Source organism: Pristiophorus japonicus, unplaced genomic scaffold (assembly GCF_044704955.1).
Source record: "Pristiophorus japonicus isolate sPriJap1 unplaced genomic scaffold, sPriJap1.hap1 HAP1_SCAFFOLD_80, whole genome shotgun sequence".
NCBI classification, from domain to species: Eukaryota; Metazoa; Chordata; class Chondrichthyes; family Pristiophoridae; genus Pristiophorus; species Pristiophorus japonicus.
In genome coordinates this window covers 2,066,410-2,088,818 of record NW_027254718.1, presented here as the reverse complement: position 1 = coordinate 2,088,818, position 22,409 = coordinate 2,066,410, and positions in this window count along the sequence as shown.

The window sequence follows — 22,409 nt, the reverse complement described above, 5'->3', positions numbered from 1 at the left end:
ATTGGATCAATCCCCTGGGTCCAGCTCCTCATCAGTGATGCTGGTATATATTGGGGTAATCCCCTTGGTCCTGCTCCTGATCAGTAATGCTGGGATATATTGGGACAATCCCCTGGGTCTTGCTCCTGATCAGTGATGCTGAGATATATTGGGGCAATCCCCTGGGTCCTGCTCCTGATCAGTGATGCTGGGATATATTGGGGCAATCCCCTGGGTCCTGCTCCTGATCAGTGATGCTGGTATATATTGGAGCAATCCCCTGGGTCCTGCCCCTGATCAGTGATGCTGGGATATATTGGGGGAATCCCCAGGGTCCTGCCCCTGATCAGAGATGGTGGTATATATTGGGGTAATCCCCTGGGCCCTGCCCCTGATCAGCGATACTGTTATATATTGGGGTAATCTCCAGGGTCCAGCTCCTGATCAGTGATGCTGGTATAATGTGAGGCAATCCACTGGGTCCAGCTCCTGATCAGTGATGCTGGGATATATTGGGGCAATCCCCTGGGTCCTGCCCCTGATCAGTGATGCTGGTATATTTTGGTTGCAATTCCCTGGGTCCTGACCCTGATCAGTGATGCTGGTATATATTGGGGCAATCCCTTGGGTCTTGCTCCTGATCAGTGATGCTGAGATATATTGGGTTAATCCCCTGGGTCCTGCTCCTGATCAGTGATGCTGGGATAAATTGGGGCAATCCCCTGGGTCCTGCTCCTGATCAGTGATGCTGGTATATATTGGGGTAATCCCCTGGGTCCAGCTGCTGATCAGTGATGCTGGTATATATTGGGGCAATCCCCTGGGTCCAGCTCCTGATCAGTGATGCTGGTATATATTAGGGTAATCCACTGGGTCCTGACCCAGATCAGTGATGCTGGTATCTATTGGAGCAATCCCCTGGGTCCTGCCCCTGATCATTGATGCTGGGATATATTGGAGCAATCCCCTGGGTCCTGCTCCTGATCAGTGATGCTGGTATATATTGGGGTAATCCCCTGGATCCTGCTCCTGATCAGTGATGCTGGTATATATTGGGGCAATCCCCTGGGTCCTGACCCTGATCAGTGATGTTGGTATATATTGGATCAATCCCCTGGGTCCAGCTCCTGATCAGTGATGCTGGTATATATTGGGGTAATCCCCTTGGTCCTGCTCCTGATCAGTAATGCTGGGATATAGTGGGACAATCCCCTTGTTCCTGCTCCTGATCAGTTATGCTGGTATATATTGGGGCAATCCCATGGTTCAATCCCCTGATCAGTAATGTTGGTACATTTTGTGGCAATCCCCTGAGTCCTGCTCCTGATCAGTGATGCTGGGATATATTGGCGCAATCCCCTGGCTCCTGCCACTGACCAGTGATGATCAGATATATTGGGACAATACGCTGGGTCCTGCTCCTGATCAGTCACGGTGGGATATCTTGGGGCTATCCCCTGGGTCCTGTTCCTGATCAGTGATGCTGGCATATACTGTGGCAATCACCTGGGTCCTGCCCCTGATCAGTGATGTTGGTATATATTGGGGCAATCACCTGGGTCCTTCTCCTGATCAGTGATGCTGGGATATATTGGGGTAATTCCCACATCCTGCCCCTGATCAGTGATGAAGAAATATATTGGGGTAATTCCCACATACTGCCCCTGATCAGTGATGCTCAGATATATTGGGGTAAACCCCTGTGTCGTGCCCCTGATCAGCGATGCTGGTATATATTGGAGCAATCCCCTGGGTCCAGCTCCTGATCAGTGATGGTGGGATATATTGGGGTAATCCCCTGGGTCCTCCTCCTGATCAGTGATGCTGGTATATATTGGGGTATTCCCCTGGGTCCTGCCCATGATCAGTGATGCTGATATATATTGGAGCAATACCCTGGGTCCTGACCCAGATCAGTGATGCTGGTATATATTGGGGTAATCCCCTGGGTCCTGCCCCTGATCAGTGATGCTGGGATATATTGGAGAAATCCCCTGGGTCCTGCTCCTGATCAGTGATGCTGGTATATATTGGGGTAATCCCCTGGGTCCTGCTCATGATCAGTGAAGCTGTTATATATTGGGGCAATCCCCTGGGTCCTGCTCCTGATCAGTGATGCTGGTATATATTGGGGCAATCCCCTGGGTTCTGACCCTGATCAGTGATGTTGGTATATATTGGATTTATCCCCTGGGTCCAGCTCCTGATCAGTGATGCTGGTATATGTTGGGGTAATCCCCTTGGTCCTGCTCCTGATCAGTGATGCTGGCATCTATTGGGACAATCCCCTGGGTCCTGCTCCTGATCAGTGATGCTGGTATATATTGGGGTAATCCCCTGGATCCTGCTCCTGATCAGTGATGCTGGTATATATTGGGGCAATCCCCTGGGTCCTGACCCTGATCAGTGATGTTGGTATATATTGGATCAATCCCCTGGGTCCAGCTCCTGATCAGTGATGCTGGTATATATTGGGGTAATCCCCTTGGTCCTGCTCCTGATCAGTAATGCTGGGATATAGTGGGACAATCCCCTTGTTCCTGCTCCTGATCAGTTATGCTGGTATATATTGGGGCAATCCCATGGTTCAATCCCCTGATCAGTAATGTTGGTACATTTTGTGGCAATCCCCTGAGTCCTGCTCCTGATCAGTGATGCTGGGATATATTGGCGCAATCCCCTGGCTCCTGCCACTGACCAGTGATGATCAGATATATTGGGACAATACGCTGGGTCCTGCTCCTGATCAGTCACGGTGGGATATCTTGGGGCTATCCCCTGGGTCCTGTTCCTGATCAGTGATGCTGGCATATACTGGGGCAATCACCTGGGTCCTGCCCCTGATCAGTGATGTTGGTATATATTGGGGCAATCACCTGGGTCCTTCTCCTGATCAGTGATGCTGGGATATATTGGGGTAATTCCCACATCCTGCCCCTGATCAGTGATGATGAAATATATTGGGGTAATTCCCACATACTGCCCCTGATCAGTGATGCTCAGATATATTGGGGTAAACCCCTGTGTCGTGCCCCTGATCAGCGATGCTGGTATATATTGGGGTAATCCCCTGTGTCCGGCTCCTGATCAGTGATGCTGGTATATATTGGGGCAATCCCCTGGGTCCAGGTCCTGATCAGTGATGCTGGTATATATTGGGGTAATCCCCTGGGTCCTGACCCAGATCAGTGATGCTGGTATCTATTGGAGCAATCCCCTGGGTCCTGCCCCTGATCATTGATGCTGGGATATATTGGAGCAATCCCCTGGGTCCTGCTCGTGATCAGTGATGCTGGTATATATTGGGGTAATCCCCTGGGTCCTGCTCCTGATCATTGATGCTGTTATATATTGGGGTAATCCCCTGGGTCCTGCTCCTGATCAATGATGCTGGTATATATTGGGGCAATCCCCTGGGTCCTGACCCTGATCAGTGATGTTGGTATATATTGGATCAATCCCCTGGGTCCAGCTCCTGATCAGTGATGCTGGTATATATTGGGGTAATCCCCTTGGTCCTGCTCCTGGTCAGTAATGCTGGGATATATTGGGACAATCCCCTGGTTCCTGCTCCTGATCAGATGATGCTCAGATATATTGGGGTAAACCTCTGGGTCCTGCCACTGATCAGTGATGCTGGTATATATTGGAGCAATCCATTGGGTCCAGCTCCTGATCAGTGATGCTGGGATATATTGGAGCAATCCCCTGGGACTTGCTCCTGATCAGTGATGCTGGGATATATTGTAGCAATCCCCTGGGTCTTGCTCCTGATCAGCAATGCTGGGATATATTGGGGCAATCCCCTGTGTCCTGCTCCTGATCAGTGATGCTGGGATATATTGGAGTAATCCCCTGGGTCCAGCTCCTGATCAGAGATGCTGGTATATATTGGGGTAATCCCCTGGGTCCTGCCCCTGATCAGTGATGCTGGGATATATTGGGGCAATCCCCTGGGTCCAGCTCCTGATCAGTGATGCTGGTATATATTGTGGTAATCCCCTGGGTCCAGCTCCTGATCAGTGATGCTGGTATATATTGGGGTATCCCCTGGGTCCTGCCCCTGATCAGTGATGCTGGGATATATTGGGGCAATCCCCTGGGTCCAGCTCCTGATCAGTGATGCTGGTATATATTGGGGTAATCCCCTGGGTCCAGCTCCTGATCAGTGATGCTGGTATATATTGGGGCAATCCCCTGGGTCCAGCTCCTGATCAGTGATGCTGGTATATATTGGGGTAATCCCCTGGGTCCAGCTCCTGATCAGTGATGCTGGTATATATTGGGGTAATCCCCTGGGTCCAGTTCCTGATCAGTGATGCTGGTATATATTGGGGTAATCCCCTGTGTCCGGCTCCTGATCAGTGATGCTGGTATATATTGGGGCAATCCCCTGGGTCCAGGTCCTGATCAGTGATGCTGGTATATATTGGGGTAATCCCCTGGGTCCTGACCCAGATCAGTGATGCTGGTATCTATTGGAGCAATCCCCTGGGTCCTGCCCCTGATCATTGATGCTGGGATATATTGGAGCAATCCCCTGGGTCCTGCTCGTGATCAGTGATGCTGGTATATATTGGGGTAATCCCCTGGGTCCTGCTCCTGATCATTGATGCTGTTATATATTCGGGTAATCCCCTGGGTCCTGCTCCTGATCAATGATGCTGGTATATATTGGGGCAATCCCCTGGGTCCTGACCCTGATCAGTGATGTTGGTATATATTGGATCAATCCCCTGGGTCCAGCTCCTGATCAGTGATGCTGGTATATATTGGGGTAATCCCCTTGGTCCTGCTCCTGGTCAGTAATGCTGGGATATATTGGGACAATTCCCTGGTTCCTGCTCCTGATCAGATGATGCTCAGATATATTGGGGTAAACCTCTGGGTCCTGCCACTGATCAGTGATGCTGGTATATATTGGAGCAATCCCTTGGGTCCAGCTCCTGATCAGTGATGGTGGGATATATTGGGGTAATCCCTTGGGTCCTGCTCCTGATCGGTGATGCTGGTATATATTGGGGCAATCCCCTGGGTCCTGCCCCTGATCAGAGATGCTGGGATATATTGGGGCAATCCCCTGGGTCCAGCTCCTGATCAGAGATGCTGGTATATATTGGGGTAATCCCCTGGGTCCTGCCCATGATCAGTGATGCTGGGATATATTGGGGCAATCCCCAGGGTCCAGCTCCTGATCAGTGATGCTGGTATATATTGTGGTAATCCCCTGGGTCCAGCTCCTGATCAGTGATGCTGATATATATTGGGGTAATCCCCTGGGTCCTGCTCATGATCAGTGAAGCTGTTATATATTGGGGCAATCCCCTGGGTCCTGCTCCTGATCAGTGATGCTGGTATATATTGGATCAATCCCCTGGGTCCAGCTCCTGATCAGTGATGCTGGTATATGTTGGGGTAATCCCCTTGGTCCTGCTCCTGATCAGTGATGCTGGGATCTATTGGGACAATCCCCTGGTTCCTGCTCCTGATCAGTGATGCTGGGATATATTGGGACAATCCTCTGGGTCCTGCTCCTTATCAGTGATGCTCAGATATATTGGGGTAAACCTCTGGGTCCTGCCACTGATCAGTGATGCTGGTATATATTGGAGCAATCCCTTGGGTCCAGCTCCTGATCAGTGATGGTGGGATATATTGGGGTAATCCCTTGGGTCCTGCTCCTGACCAGTGATGCTGGTATATATTGGGGCAATCCCCTGGGTCCTGCCCCTGATCAGAGATGCTGGGATATATTGGGGCAATCCCCTGGGTCCAGCTCCTGATCAGTGATGCTGGGATATATTGGGGTAATCTCCTGTGTACAGCTCCTGTTCAGTGATGCTGGGATATATTGGAGCAATCCCCTGGGACTTGCTCCTGATCAGTGATGCTGGGATATATTGTAGCAATCCCCTGGGTCTTGCTCCTGATCAGCAATGCTGGGATATATTGGGGCAATCCCCTGTGTCCTGCTCCTGATCAGTGATGCTGGGATATATTGGAGTAATCCCCTGGGTCCAGCTCCTAATCAGAGATGCTGGTATATATTGGGGTAATCCCCTGGGTCCTGCCCCTGATCAGTGATGCTGGGATATATTGGGGCAATCCCCTGGGTCCAGCTCCTGATCAGTGATGCTGGTATATATTGTGGTAATCCCCTGGGTCCAGCTCCTGATCAGTGATGCTGGTATATATTGGGGTATCCCCTGGGTCCTGCCCCTGATCAGTGATGCTGGGAATTTTGGGGCAATCCCCTGGGTCCAGCTCCTGATCAGTGATGCTGGTATATATTGGGGTAATCCCCTGGGTCCAGCTCCTGATCAGTGATGCTGGTATATATTGGGGCAATCCCCTGGGTCCAGCTCCTGATCAGTGATGCTGGTATATATTGGGGTAATCCCCTGGGTCCAGCTCCTGATCAGTGATGCTGGTATATATTGGGGTAATCCCCTGGGTCCAGTTCCTGATCAGTGATGCTGGTATATATTGGGGTAATCCCCTGTGTCCGGCTCCTGATCAGTGATGCTGGTATATATTGGGGCAATCCCCTGGGTCCAGGTCCTGATCAGTGATGCTGGTATATATTGGGGTAATCCCCTGGGTCCTGACCCAGATCAGTGATGCTGGTATCTATTGGAGCAATCCCCTGGGTCCTGCCCCTGATCATTGATGCTGGGATATATTGGAGCAATCCCCTGGGTCCTGCTCGTGATCAGTGATGCTGGTATATATTGGGGTAATCCCCTGGGTCCTGCTCCTGATCATTGATGCTGTTATATATTGGGGTAATCCCCTGGGTCCTGCTCCTGATCAATGATGCTGGTATATATTGGGGCAATCCCCTGGGTCCTGACCCTGATCAGTGATGTTGGTATATATTGGATCAATCCCCTGGGTCCAGCTCCTGATCAGTGATGCTGGTATATATTGGGGTAATCCCCTTGGTCCTGCTCCTGGTCAGTAATGCTGGGATATATTGGGACAATTCCCTGGTTCCTGCTCCTGATCAGATGATGCTCAGATATATTGGGGTAAACCTCTGGGTCCTGCCACTGATCAGTGATGCTGGTATATATTGGAGCAATCCCTTGGGTCCAGCTCCTGATCAGTGATGGTGGGATATATTGGGGTAATCCCTTGGGTCCTGCTCCTGATCGGTGATGCTGGTATATATTGGGGCAATCCCCTGGGTCCTGCCCCTGATCAGAGATGCTGGGATATATTGGGGCAATCCCCTGGGTCCAGCTCCTGATCAGAGATGCTGGTATATATTGGGGTAATCCCCTGGGTCCTGCCCATGATCAGTGATGCTGGGATATATTGGGGCAATCCCCAGGGTCCAGCTCCTGATCAGTGATGCTGGTATATATTGTGGTAATCCCCTGGGTCCAGCTCCTGATCAGTGATGCTGGTATATATTGAGGCAATCCCCTGGGTCCAGCTCCTGATCAGTGATGCTGGTATATATTGGGGTAATCCCCTGGGTCCAGCTCCTGATCAGCGATGCTGGTATATATTGGGGTAATCCCCTGGCTCCAGCTCCTGATCAGTGATGCTGGTATATATTGGGGTAATCCCCTGTGTCCAGCTCCTGATCAGTGATGCTGGTATATATTGGGGCAATCCCCTGGGTCCAGCTCCTGATCAGTGATGCTGGTATATATTGGGGTAATCCCCTGGGTCCTGACCCAGATCAGTGATGCTGGTATCTATTGGAGCAATCCCCTGGGTCCTGCCCCTGATCATTGATGCTGGGATATATTGGAGCAATCCGCTGGGTCCTGCTCCTGATCAGTGATGCTGGTATATATTGGGGTAATCCCCTGGGTCCTGCTCCTGATCATTGATGCTGTTATATATTGGGGTAATCCCCTGGGTCCTGCTCCTGATCAGTGATGCTGGTATATATTGGGGTAATCCCCTGGGTCCTGACCCTGATCAGTGATGTTGGTATATATTGGATCAATCCCCTGGGTCCAGCTCCTCATCAGTGATGCTGGTATATATTGGGGTAATCCCCTTGGTCCTGCTCCTGATCAGTAATGCTGGGATATATTGGGACAATCCCCTGGGTCTTGCTCCTGATCAGTGATGCTGAGATATATTGGGGCAATCCCCTGGGTCCTGCTCCTGATCAGTGATGCTGGGATATATTGGGGCAATCCCCTGGGTCCTGCTCCTGATCAGTGATGCTGGTATATATTGGAGCAATCCCCTGGGTCCTGCCCCTGATCAGTGATGCTGGGATATATTGGGGGAATCCCCAGGGTCCTGCCCCTGATCAGAGATGGTGGTATATATTGGGGTAATCCCCTGGGCCCTGCCCCTGATCAGTGATGCTGGGATATATTGGGGCAATCCCCTGGGTCCAGCTCCTAATCAGTGATGCCGAGACATATTGGGGCAATCCCCTGGGTCCAGCTCCTGATCAGCGATACTGTTATATATTGGGGTAATCTCCAGGGTCCAGCTCCTGATCAGTGATGCTGGTATAATGTGAGGCAATCCACTGGGTCCAGCTCCTGATCAGTGATGCTGGGATATATTGGGGCAATCCCCTGGGTCCTGCCCCTGATCAGTGATGCTGGTATATTTTGGTTGCAATTCCCTGGGTCCTGACCCTGATCAGTGATGCTGGTATATATTGGGGCAATCCCTTGGGTCTTGCTCCTGATCAGTGATGCTGAGATATATTGGGGCAATCCCCTGGGTCCTGCTCCTGATCAGTGATGCTGGGATAAATTGGGGCAATCCCCTGGGTCCTGCTCCTGATCAGTGATGCTGGTATATATTGGGGTAATCCCCTGGGTCCAGCTGCTGATCAGTGATGCTGGTATATATTGGGGCAATCCCCTGGGTCCAGCTCCTGATCAGTGATGCTGGTATATATTAGGGTAATCCACTGGGTCCTGACCCAGATCAGTGATGCTGGTATCTATTGGAGCAATCCCCTGGGTCCTGCCCCTGATCATTGATGCTGGGATATATTGGAGCAATCCCCTGGGTCCTGCTCCTGATCAGTGATGCTGGTATATATTGGGGTAATCCCCTGGATCCTGCTCCTGATCAGTGATGCTGGTATATATTGGGGCAATCCCCTGGGTCCTGACCCTGATCAGTGATGTTGGTATATATTGGATCAATCCCCTGGGTCCAGCTCCTGATCAGTGATGCTGGTATATATTGGGGTAATCCCCTTGGTCCTGCTCCTGATCAGTAATGCTGGGATATAGTGGGACAATCCCCTTGTTCCTGCTCCTGATCAGTTATGCTGGTATATATTGGGGCAATCCCATGGTTCAATCCCCTGATCAGTAATGTTGGTACATTTTGTGGCAATCCCCTGAGTCCTGCTCCTGATCAGTGATGCTGGGATATATTGGCGCAATCCCCTGGCTCCTGCCACTGACCAGTGATGATCAGATATATTGGGACAATACGCTGGGTCCTGCTCCTGATCAGTCACGGTGGGATATCTTGGGGCTATCCCCTGGGTCCTGTTCCTGATCAGTGATGCTGGCATATACTGTGGCAATCACCTGGGTCCTGCCCCTGATCAGTGATGTTGGTATATATTGGGGCAATCACCTGGGTCCTTCTCCTGATCAGTGATGCTGGGATATATTGGGGTAATTCCCACATCCTGCCCCTGATCAGTGATGAAGAAATATATTGGGGTAATTCCCACATACTGCCCCTGATCAGTGATGCTCAGATATATTGGGGTAAACCCCTGTGTCGTGCCCCTGATCAGCGATGCTGGTATATATTGGAGCAATCCCCTGGGTCCAGCTCCTGATCAGTGATGGTGGGATATATTGGGGTAATCCCCTGGGTCCTCCTCCTGATCAGTGATGCTGGTATATATTGGGGTATTCCCCTGGGTCCTGCCCATGATCAGTGATGCTGATATATATTGGAGCAATACCCTGGGTCCTGACCCAGATCAGTGATGCTGGTATATATTGGGGTAATCCCCTGGGTCCTGCCCCTGATCAGTGATGCTGGGATATATTGGAGAAATCCCCTGGGTCCTGCTCCTGATCAGTGATGCTGGTATATATTGGGGTAATCCCCTGGGTCCTGCTCATGATCAGTGAAGCTGTTATATATTGGGGCAATCCCCTGGGTCCTGCTCCTGATCAGTGATGCTGGTATATATTGGGGCAATCCCCTGGGTTCTGACCCTGATCAGTGATGTTGGTATATATTGGATCAATCCCCTGGGTCCAGCTCCTGATCAGTGATGCTGGTATATGTTGGGGTAATCCCCTTGGTCCTGCTCCTGATCAGTGATGCTGGCATCTATTGGGACAATCCCCTGGGTCCTGCTCCTGATCAGTGATGCTGGTATATATTGGGGTAATCCCCTGGATCCTGCTCCTGATCAGTGATGCTGGTATATATTGGGGCAATCCCCTGGGTCCTGACCCTGATCAGTGATGTTGGTATATATTGGATCAATCCCCTGGGTCCAGCTCCTGATCAGTGATGCTGGTATATATTGGGGTAATCCCCTTGGTCCTGCTCCTGATCAGTAATGCTGGGATATAGTGGGACAATCCCCTTGTTCCTGCTCCTGATCAGTTATGCTGGTATATATTGGGGCAATCCCATGGTTCAATCCCCTGATCAGTAATGTTGGTACATTTTGTGGCAATCCCCTGAGTCCTGCTCCTGATCAGTGATGCTGGGATATATTGGCGCAATCCCCTGGCTCCTGCCACTGACCAGTGATGATCAGATATATTGGGACAATACGCTGGGTCCTGCTCCTGATCAGTCACGGTGGGATATCTTGGGGCTATCCCCTGGGTCCTGTTCCTGATCAGTGATGCTGGCATATACTGGGGCAATCACCTGGGTCCTGCCCCTGATCAGTGATGTTGGTATATATTGGGGCAATCACCTGGGTCCTTCTCCTGATCAGTGATGCTGGGATATATTGGGGTAATTCCCACATCCTGCCCCTTATCAGTGATGATGAAATATATTGGGGTAATTCCCACATACTGCCCCTGATCAGTGATGCTCAGATATATTGGGGTAAACCCCTGTGTCGTGCCCCTGATCAGCGATGCTGGTATATATTGGGGTAATCCCCTGTGTCCGGCTCCTGATCAGTGATGCTGGTATATATTGGGGTAATCCCCTGGGTCCAGGTCCTGATCAGTGATGCTGGTATATATTGGGGTAATCCCCTGGGTCCTGACCCAGATCAGTGATGCTGGTATCTATTGGAGCAATCCCCTGGGTCCTGCCCCTGATCATTGATGCTGGGATATATTGGAGCAATCCCCTGGGTCCTGCTCGTGATCAGTGATGCTGGTATATATTGGGGTAATCCCCTGGGTCCTGCTCCTGATCATTGATGCTGTTATATATTGGGGTAATCCCCTGGGTCCTGCTCCTGATCAATGATGCTGGTATATATTGGGGCAATCCCCTGGGTCCTGACCCTGATCAGTGATGTTGGTATATATTGGATCAATCCCCTGGGTCCAGCTCCTGATCAGTGATGCTGGTATATATTGGGGTAATCCCCTTGGTCCTGCTCCTGGTCAGTAATGCTGGGATATATTGGGACAATCCCCTGGTTCCTGCTCCTGATCAGATGATGCTCAGATATATTGGGGTAAACCTCTGGGTCCTGCCACTGATCAGTGATGCTGGTATATATTGGAGCAATCCCTTGGGTCCAGCTCCTGATCAGTGATGGTGGGATATATTGGGGTAATCCCTTGGGTCCTGCTCCTGATCGGTGATGCTGGTATATATTGGGGCAATCCCCTGGGTCCTGTCCCTGATCAGAGATGCTGGGATATATTGGGGCAATCCCCTGGGTCCAGCTCCTGATCAGAGATGCTGGTATATATTGGGGTAATCCCCTGGGTCCTGCCCATGATCAGTGATGCTGGGATATATTGGGGCAATCCCCAGGGTCCAGCTCCTGATCAGTGATGCTGGTATATATTGTGGTAATCCCCTGGGTCCAGCTCCTGATCAGTGATGCTGGTATATATTGGGGCAATCCCCTGGGTCCAGCTCCTGATCAGTGATGCTGGTATATATTGGGGTAATCCCCTGGGTCCAGCTCCTGATCAGCGATGCTGGTATATATTGGGGTAATCCCCTGGGTCCAGCTCCTGATCATTGATGCTGGTATATATTGGGGTAATCCCCTGTGTCCAGCTCCTGATCAGTGATGCTGGTATATATTGGGGCAATCCCCTGGGTCCAGCTCCTGATCAGTGATGCTGGTATATATTGGGGTAATCCCCTGGGTCCTGACCCAGATCAGTGATGCTGGTATCTATTGGAGCAATCCCCTGGGTCCTGCCCCTGATCATTGATGCTGGGATATATTGGAGCAATCCGCTGGGTCCTGCTCCTGATCAGTGATGCTGGTATATATTGGGGTAATCCCCTGGGTCCTGCTCCTGATCATTGATGCTGTTATATATTGGGGTAATCCACTGGGTCCTGCTCCTGATCAGTGATGCTGGTATATATTGGGGTAATCCCCTGGGTCCTGACCCTGATCAGTGATGTTGGTATATATTGGATCAATCCCCTGGGTCCAGCTCCTCATCAGTGATGCTGGTATATATTGGGGTAATCCCCTTGGTCCTGCTCCTGATCAGTAATGCTGGGATATATTGGGACAATCCCCTGGGTCTTGCTCCTGATCAGTGATGCTGAGATATATTGGGGCAATCCCCTGGGTCCTGCTCCTGATCAGTGATGCTGGGATATATTGGGGCAATCCCCTGGGTCCTGCTCCTGATCAGTGATGCTGGTATATATTGGAGCAATCCCCTGGGTCCTGCCCCTGATCAGTGATGCTGGGATATATTGGGGGAATCCCCAGGGTCCTGCCCCTGATCAGAGATGGTGGTATATATTGGGGTAATCCCCTGGGCCCTGCCCCTGATCAGTGATGCTGGGATATATTGGGGCAATCCCCTGGGTCCAGCTCCTAATCAGTGATGCCGAGACATATTGGGGCAATCCCCTGGGTCCAGCTCCTGATCAGCGATACTGTTATATATTGGGGTAATCTCCAGGGTCCAGCTCCTGATCAGTGATGCTGGTATAATGTGAGGCAATCCACTGGGTCCAGCTCCTGATCAGTGATGCTGGGATATATTGGGGCAATCCCCTGGGTCCTGCCCCTGATCAGTGATGCTGGTATATTTTGGAGCAATTCCCTGGGTCCTGACCCTGATCAGTGATGCTGGTATATATTGGGGCAATCCCTTGGGTCTTGCTCCTGATCAGTGATGCTGAGATATATTGGGGCAATCCCCTGGGTCCTGCTCCTGATCAGTGATGCTGGGATAAATTGGGGCAATCCCCTGGGTCCTGCTCCTGATCAGTGATGCTGGTATATATTGGGGTAATCCCCTGGGTCCAGCTGCTGATCAGTGATGCTGGTATATATTGGGGCAATCCCCTGGGTCCAGCTCCTGATCAGTGATGCTGGTATATATTAGGGTAATCCACTGGGTCCTGACCCAGATCAGTGATGCTGGTATCTATTGGAGCAATCCCCTGGGTCCTGCCCCTGATCATTGATGCTGGGATATATTGGAGCAATCCCCTGGGTCCTGCTCCTGATCAGTGATGCTGGTATATATTGGGGTAATCCCCTGGATCCTGCTCCTGATCAGTGATGCTGGTATATATTGGGGCAATCCCCTGGGTCCTGACCCTGATCAGTGATGTTGGTATATATTGGATCAATCCCCTGGGTCCAGCTCCTGATCAGTGATGCTGGTATATATTGGGGTAATCCCCTTGGTCCTGCTCCTGATCAGTAATGCTGGGATATAGTGGGACAATCCCCTTGTTCCTGCTCCTGATCAGTTATGCTGGTATATATTGGGGCAATCCCATGGTTCAATCCCCTGATCAGTAATGTTGGTACATTTTGTGGCAATCCCCTGAGTCCTGCTCCTGATCAGTGATGCTGGGATATATTGGCGCAATCCCCTGGCTCCTGCCACTGACCAGTGATGATCAGATATATTGGGACAATACGCTGGGTCCTGCTCCTGATCAGTCACGGTGGGATATCTTGGGGCTATCCCCTGGGTCCTGTTCCTGATCAGTGATGCTGGCATATACTGTGGCAATCACCTGGGTCCTGCCCCTGATCAGTGATGTTGGTATATATTGGGGCAATCACCTGGGTCCTTCTCCTGATCAGTGATGCTGGGATATATTGGGGTAATTCCCACATCCTGCCCCTGATCAGTGATGAAGAAATATATTGGGGTAATTCCCACATACTGCCCCTGATCAGTGATGCTCAGATATATTGGGGTAAACCCCTGTGTCGTGCCCCTGATCAGCGATGCTGGTATATATTGGAGCAATCCCCTGGGTCCAGCTCCTGATCAGTGATGGTGGGATATATTGGGGTAATCCCCTGGGTCCTCCTCCTGATCAGTGATGCTGGTATATATTGGGGTATTCCCCTGGGTCCTGCCCATGATCAGTGATGCTGATATATATTGGAGCAATACCCTGGGTCCTGACCCAGATCAGTGATGCTGGTATATATTGGGGTAATCCCCTGGGTCCTGCCCCTGATCAGTGATGCTGGGATATATTGGAGAAATCCCCTGGGTCCTGCTCCTGATCAGTGATGCTGGTATATATTGGGGTAATCCCCTGGGTCCTGCTCATGATCAGTGAAGCTGTTATATATTGGGGCAATCCCCTGGGTCCTGCTCCTGATCAGTGATGCTGGTATATATTGGGGCAATCCCCTGGGTTCTGACCCTGATCAGTGATGTTGGTATATATTGGATCAATCCCCTGGGTCCAGCTCCTGATCAGTGATGCTGGTATATGTTGGGGTAATCCCCTTGGTCCTGCTCCTGATCAGTGATGCTGGCATCTATTGGGACAATCCCCTGGTTCCTGCTCCTGATCAGTGATGCTGGGATATATTGGGACAATCCTCTGGGTCCTGCTCCTGATTAGTGATGCTCAGATATATTGGGGAAAACCTCTGGGTCCTGCCACTGATCAGTGATGCTGGTATATATTGGATCAATCCCCTGGGTCCTGCTCCTGATCAGTGATGCTAGTACATATTGGAGCAATCCCTTGGGTCCAGCTCCTGATCAGTGATGGTGGGATATATTGTGGTAATCCCTTGGGTCCTGCTCCTGATCAGTGATGCTCGTATATATTGGGGTATTCCCCTGGATCCTGCCCCTGATCAGTGATGCTGGTATATATTGGGGCAATCCCCTGGGTCCTGCTCCTGTTCAGTCATGCTGGTATATATAGGGGCAATCCGCTGGGTCCTGCCCCTGATCAGAGATGCTGGGATATATTGGGGTAATCCCCTGGGTCCAGCTCCTGATCAGTGATGCTGGTATATATTGGGGTAATCCCCAGGGTCCTGCTCCTGTTCAGTGATGCTGGTATACATTGGGGTAATCCCCTGGGTCTTGCTCCTGATCAGTGATGCTGAGATATATTGGGGTAATCCCCTGTGTCCTGCTCCTGATCAGTGATGCTGGTATATTTTGGGGCAATCCCCTGAGTCCTGCTCCTGATCAGTGATGCTGGTATATATTGGGGCAATCCTCTGGGTCCTGCCCCTGATCAGAGATGCTGGGATATATTGGGGTAATCTCCTGTGTCCAGCTCCTGATCAGTGCTGCTGGTATATATTGGGGTAATCACCTGGGTCCTGCCCCTGTTCAGTGATGCTGGGATATATTGGAGCAATCCCCTGGGTCTTGCTCCTGATCAGTGATGCTGAGATATATTGGGGCAATCCCCCGTGTCCTGCTCCTTATCAGTGATGCTGGGATATATTGGGGCAATCCCCTGGGTCCTGCTCCTGATCAGTGATGCTGGTATATATTGGAGCAATCCTCTGGGTCCTGCCCCTGCTCAGTGATGCTGGGATATATTGGAGCAATCCCCTGGGTCCTGCTCCTGATCAGAGATGCTGGTTTTTATTGGGGTAATCGCCTGGGTCCTGCCCCTGATCAGTGATGCTGGGATAAATTGGCGCAATCCCCTGGGTCCTGCTCCTGATCAGTGATGCTGGTATATATTGGGGTAATCCCCTGGGTCCAGCTCCTGATCAGTGATGCTGGTATATATTGGGGCAATCCCCTGGGTCCAGCTCCTGATCAGTGATGCTGGTATATATTAGGGTAATCCACTTGGTCCTGACCCAGATCAGTGATGCTGGTATCTATTGGAGCAATCCCCTGGGTCCTGCCCCTGATCATTGATGCTGGGATATATTGGAGCAATCCCCTGGGTCCTGCTCCTGATCAGTGATGCTGGTATATATTGGGGTAATCCCCTGGATCCTGCTCCTGATCAGTGATGCTGGTATATATTGGGGCAATCCCCTGGGTCCTGACCCTGATCAGTGATGTTGGTATATATTGGATCAATCCCCTGGGTCCAGCTCCTGATCAGTGATGCTGATATATATTGGGGTAATCCCCTTGGTCCTGCTCCTGATCAGTAATGCTGGGATATAGTGGGACAATCCCCTTGTTCCTGCTCCTGATCAGTTATGCTGGTATATATTGGGGCAATCCCATGGTTCAATCCCCTGATCAGTAATGTTGGTACATTTTGTGGCAATCCCCTGAGTCCTGCTCCTGATCAGTGATGCTGGGATATATTGGCGCAATCCCCTGGCTCCTGCCACTGACCAGTGATGATCAGATATATTGGGACAATACGCTGGGTCCTGCTCCTGATCAGTCACGGTGGGATATCTTGGGGCTATCCCCTGGGTCCTGTTCCTGATCAGAGATGCTGGGATATATTGGGGCAATCCCCTGGGTCCAGCTCCTGATCAGAGATGCTGGTATATATTGGGGTAATCCCCTGGGTCCTGCCCATGATCATTGATGCTGGGATATATTGGGGCAATCCCCTGGGTCCAGCTCCTGATCAGTGATGCTGGTATATATTGTGGTAATCCCCTGGGTCCAGCTCCTGATCAGTGATTCTGGTATATATTGGGGTATCCCCTGGGTCCTGCCCCTGATCAGTGATGCTGCAATATATTGGGGCAATCCCCTGGGTCCAGCTCCTGATCAGTGATGCTGGTATATATTGGGGTAATCCCCTGGGTCCAGCTCCTGATCAGTGATGCTGGGATATATTGGGGCAATCCCCTGGGTCCAGCTCCTGATCAGTGATGCTGGTATATATTGGGGTAATCCCCTGGGTCCTGACCCAGATCAGTGATGCTGGTATCTATTGGAGCAATCCCCTGGGTCCTGCCCCTGATCATTGATGCTGGTATATATTGGGGTAATCCCCTGGGTCCAGCACCTGATCAGTGATGCTGGTATATATTGGGGCAATCCCCTGGGTCCAGCTCCTGATCAGTGATGCTGGTATATATTGGGGCAATCCCCTGGGTCCAGCTCCTGATCAGTGATGCTGGTATATATTGGGGCAATCCCCTGGGTCCAGCTCCTGATCAGTGATGCTGGGATATATTGGAGCAATCCGCTGGGTCCTGCTCCTGATCAGTGATGCTGTTATATATTGGGGTAATCCCCTGGGTCCTGCTCCTGATCAGTGATGCTGGTATATATTGGGGTAATCCCCTGGGTCCTGCTCCTGATCAGTAATGCTGGGATATATTGGGACAATCCCCTGGTTCCTGCTCCTGATCAGTGATGCTGGTACATTTTGTGGCAATCCCCTGAGTCCTGCCACTGATCAGTGATGCTCGGATATATTTGGACAATACGCTGGGTCCTGCTCCTGATCAGTCACGGTGGGATATCTTGGGGCTATCCCCTGGGTCCTGTTCCTGATCAGTGATGCTGGTATATATTGGGGCAATCACCTGGGTCCTGCTCCTGATCAGTGATGCTGGGATATATTGGGGTAATTCCCACATCCTGCCCCTGATCAGTGAAGATGGGATATATTGGGGTAATTCCCACATCCTGCCCCTGATCAGTGATGATGGGATATATTGGGGTAATTCCCACATCCTGCCCCTGATCAGTGATGCTCAGATATATTGGGGTAAACCCCTGTGTCGTGCCCCTGATCAGTGATGCTGGTATATATTGGAGCAATCCCCTGGGTCCAGCTCCTGATGAGTGATGCTGGTATATATTGGGGCAATCCCCTGGGTCCTGCTCCTGATCAGTGATGCTGGTATATATTGGAGCAATCCTCTGGGTCCTGCCCCTGCTCAGTGATGCTGGGATATATTGGAGCAATCCCCTGGGTCCTGCTCCTGATCAGAGATGCTGGTTTTTATTGGGGTAATCGCCTGGGTCCTGCCCCTGATCAGTGATGCTGGGATAAATTGGCGCAATCCCCTGGGTCCTGCTCCTGATCAGTGATGCTGGTATATATTGGGGTAATCCCCTGGGTCCAGCTCCTGATCAGTGATGCTGGTATATATTGGGGCAATCCCCTGGGTCCAGCTCCTGATCAGTGATGCTGGTGTATATTAGGGTAATCCACTGGGTCCTGACCCAGATCAGTGATGCTGGTATCTATTGGAGCAATCCCCTGGGTCCTGCCCCTGATCATTGATGCTGGGATATATTGGAGCAATCCCCTGGGTCCTGCTCCTGATCAGTGATGCTGGTATATATTGGGGTAATCCCCTGGATCCTGCTCCTGATCAGTGATGCTGGTATATATTGGGGCAATCCCCTGGGTCCTGACCCTGATCAGTGATGTTGGTATATATTGGATCAATCCCCTGGGTCCAGCTCCTGATCAGTGATGCTGATATATATTGGGGTAATCCCCTTGGTCCTGCTCCTGATCAGTAATGCTGGGATATAGTGGGACAATCCCCTTGTTCCTGCTCCTGATCAGTTATGCTGGTATATATTGGGGCAATCCCATGGTTCAATCCCCTGATCAGTAATGTTGGTACATTTTGTGGCAATCCCCTGAGTCCTGCTCCTGATCAGTGATGCTGGGATATATTGGCGCAATCCCCTGGCTCCTGCCACTGACCAGTGATGATCAGATATATTGGGACAATACGCTGGGTCCTGCTCCTGATCAGTCACGGTGGGATATCTTGGGGCTATCCCCTGGGTCCTGTTCCTGATCAGTGATGCTGGCATATACTGGGGCAATCACCTGGGTCCTGCCCCTGATCAGTGATGTTGGTATATATTGGGGCAATCATCTGGGTCCTTCTCCTGATCAGTGATGCTGGGATATATTGGGGTAATTCCCACATCCTGCCCCTGATCAGTGATGATGGGATATATTGGGGTAATTCCCACATCCTGCCCCTGATCAGTGATGCTCAGATATATTGGGGTAAACCCCTGTGTCGTGCCCCTGATCAGCGATGCTGGTATATATTGGAGCAATCCCCTGGGTCCAGCTCCTGATCAGTGATGGTGGGATATATTGGGGTAATCCCCTGGGTCCTCCTCCTGATCAGTGATGCTGGTATATATTGGGGTATTCCCCTGGGTCCTGCCCATGACCAGTGATGCTGATATATATTGGAGCAATCCCCTGGCTCCAGCTCCTGATCAGTGATGCTGGTATATATTGGGGGAATCCCCAGGGTCCTGCCCCTGATCAGAGATGCTGGTATATATTGGGGTAATCCCCTTGGTCCTGCCCCTGATCAGTGATGCTGGGATATATTGGGGCAATCCCCAGGGTCCAGCTCCTGATCAGTGATGCTCGTATATATTGGGGGAATCCCCAGGGTCCTGCCCCTGATCAGAGATGCTGGTATATATTGGGGTAATCCCCTTGGTCCTGCCCCTGATCAGTGATGCTGGGATATATTGGGGCAATCCCCAGGGTCCAGCTCCTGATCAGTGATGCTTGTATAATGTGGGGCAATCCACTGGGTCCAGCTCCTGATCAGTGATGCTGGGATATATTGGGGCAATCCCCTGGGTCCTGCTCCTGATCAGTGATGCTGGTATATATTGGGGTAATCCCCTGGGTCCTGCTCATGTTCAGTGAAGCTGTTATATATTGGGGCAATCCCCTGGGTCCTGCTCCTGATCAGTGATGCTGGTATATATTGGATCAATCCCCTGGGTCCAGCTCCTGATCAGTGATGCTGGTATATGTTGGGGTAATCCCCTTGGTCCTGCTCCTGATCAGTGATGCTGGGATCTATTGGGACAATCCCCTGGTTCCTGCTCCTGATCAGTGATGCTGGGATATATTGGGGCAATCCCCTGGGTCCTGCCCCTGATCAGAGATGCTGGGATATATTGGGGCAATCCCCTGGGTCCAGCTCCTGATCAGAGATGCTGGTATATATTGGGGTAATCCCCTGGGTCCTGCCCATGATCAGTGATGCTGGGATATATTGGGGCAATCCCCTGGGTCCAGCTCCTGCTCAGTGATGCTGGTATATATTGTGGTAATCCCCTGGGTCCAGCTCCTGATCAGTGATTCTGGTATATATTGGGGTATCCCCTGGGTCCTGCCCCTGATCAGTGATGCTGCAATATATTGGGGCAATCCCCTGGGTCCAGCTCCTGATCAGTGATGCTGGTATATATTGGGGTAATCCCCTGGGTCCAGCTCCTGATCAGTGATGCTGGGATATATTGGGGCAATCCCCTGGGTCCAGCTCCTGATCAGTGATGCTGGTATATATTGGGGTAATCCCCTGGGTCCTGACCCAGATCAGTGATGCTGGTATCTATTGGAGCAATCCCCTGGGTCCTGCCCCTGATCATTGATGCTGGTATATATTGGGGTAATCCCCTGGGTCCAGCACCTGATCAGTGATGCTGGTATATATTGGGGCAATCCCCTGGGTCCAGCTCCTGATCAGTGATGCTGGTATATATTGGGGCAATCCCCTGGGTCCAGCTCCTGATCAGTGATGCTGGTATATATTGGGGCAATCCCCTGGGTCCAGCTCCTGATCAGTGATGCTGGGATATATTGGAGCAATCCGCTGGGTCCTGCTCCTGATCAGTGATGCTGTTATATATTGGGGTAATCCCCTGGGTCCTGCTCCTGATCAGTGATGCTGGTATATATTGGGGTAATCCCCTGGGTCCTGCTCCTGATCAGTAATGCTGGGATATATTGGGACAATCCCCTGGTTCCTGCTCCTGATCAGTGATGCTGGTACATTTTGTGGCAATCCCCTGAGTCCTGCCACTGATCAGTGATGCTCGGATATATTTGGACAATACGCTGGGTCCTGCTCCTGATCAGTCACGGTGGGATATCTTGGGGCTATCCCCTGGGTCCTGTTCCTGATCAGTGATGCTGGTATATATTGGGGCAATCACCTGGGTCCTGCTCCTGATCAGTGATGCTGGGATATATTGGGGTAATTCCCACATCCTGCCCCTGATCAGTGAAGATGGGATATATTGGGGTAATTCCCACATCCTGCCCCTGATCAGTGATGATGGGATATATTGGGGTAATTCCCACATCCTGCCCCTGATCAGTGATGCTCAGATATATTGGGGTAAACCCCTGTGTCGTGCCCCTGATCAGTGATGCTGGTATATATTGGAGCAATCCCCTGGGTCCAGCTCCTGATGAGTGATGCTGGTATATATTGGGGTAATCCCCTGGGTCCTGCTCCTGATCAGTGATGCTGGTATATATTGGGGTATTCCCCTGGGTCCTGCCCCTGATCAGTGATGCTGATATATATTGGAGCAATCCCCTGGGTCCAGCTCCTGATCAGTGATGCTGGTATATATTGGGGGAATCCCCAGGGTCCTGCCCCTGATCAGAGATGCTGGTATATATTGGGGTAATCCCCTTGGTCCTGCCCCTGATCAGTGATGCTGGGATATATTGGGGCAATCCCCAGGGTCCAGCTCCTGATCAGTGATGCTGGTATAATGTGGGGCAATCCACTGGGTCCAGCTCCTGATCAGTGATGCTGGGATATATTGGGGCAATCCCCTGGCTCCTGCTCCTGATCAGTGATGCTGATATATATTGGGGTAATCCCCTGGGTCCTGCTCATGATCAGTGAAGCTGTTATATATTGGGGCAATCCCCTGGGTCCTGCTCCTGATCAGTGATGCTGGTATATATTGGATCAATCCCCTGGGTCCAGCTCCTGATCAGTGATGCTGGTATATGTTGGGGTAATCCCCTTGGTCCTGCTCCTCATCAGTGATGCTGGGATCTATTGGGACAATCCCATGGTTCCTCCTCCTGATCAGTGATGCTGGGATATATTGGGACAATCCTCTGGGTCCTGCTCCTTATCAGTGATGCTCAGATATATTGGGGTAAACCTCTGGGTCCTGCCACTGATCAGTGATGCTGGTATATATTGGAGCAATCCCTTGGGTCCAGCTCCTTATCAGTGATGGTGGGATATATTGGGGTAATCCCTTGGGTCCTGCTCCTGACCAGTGATGCTGGTATATATTGGGGCAATCCCCTGGGTCCTGCCCCTGATC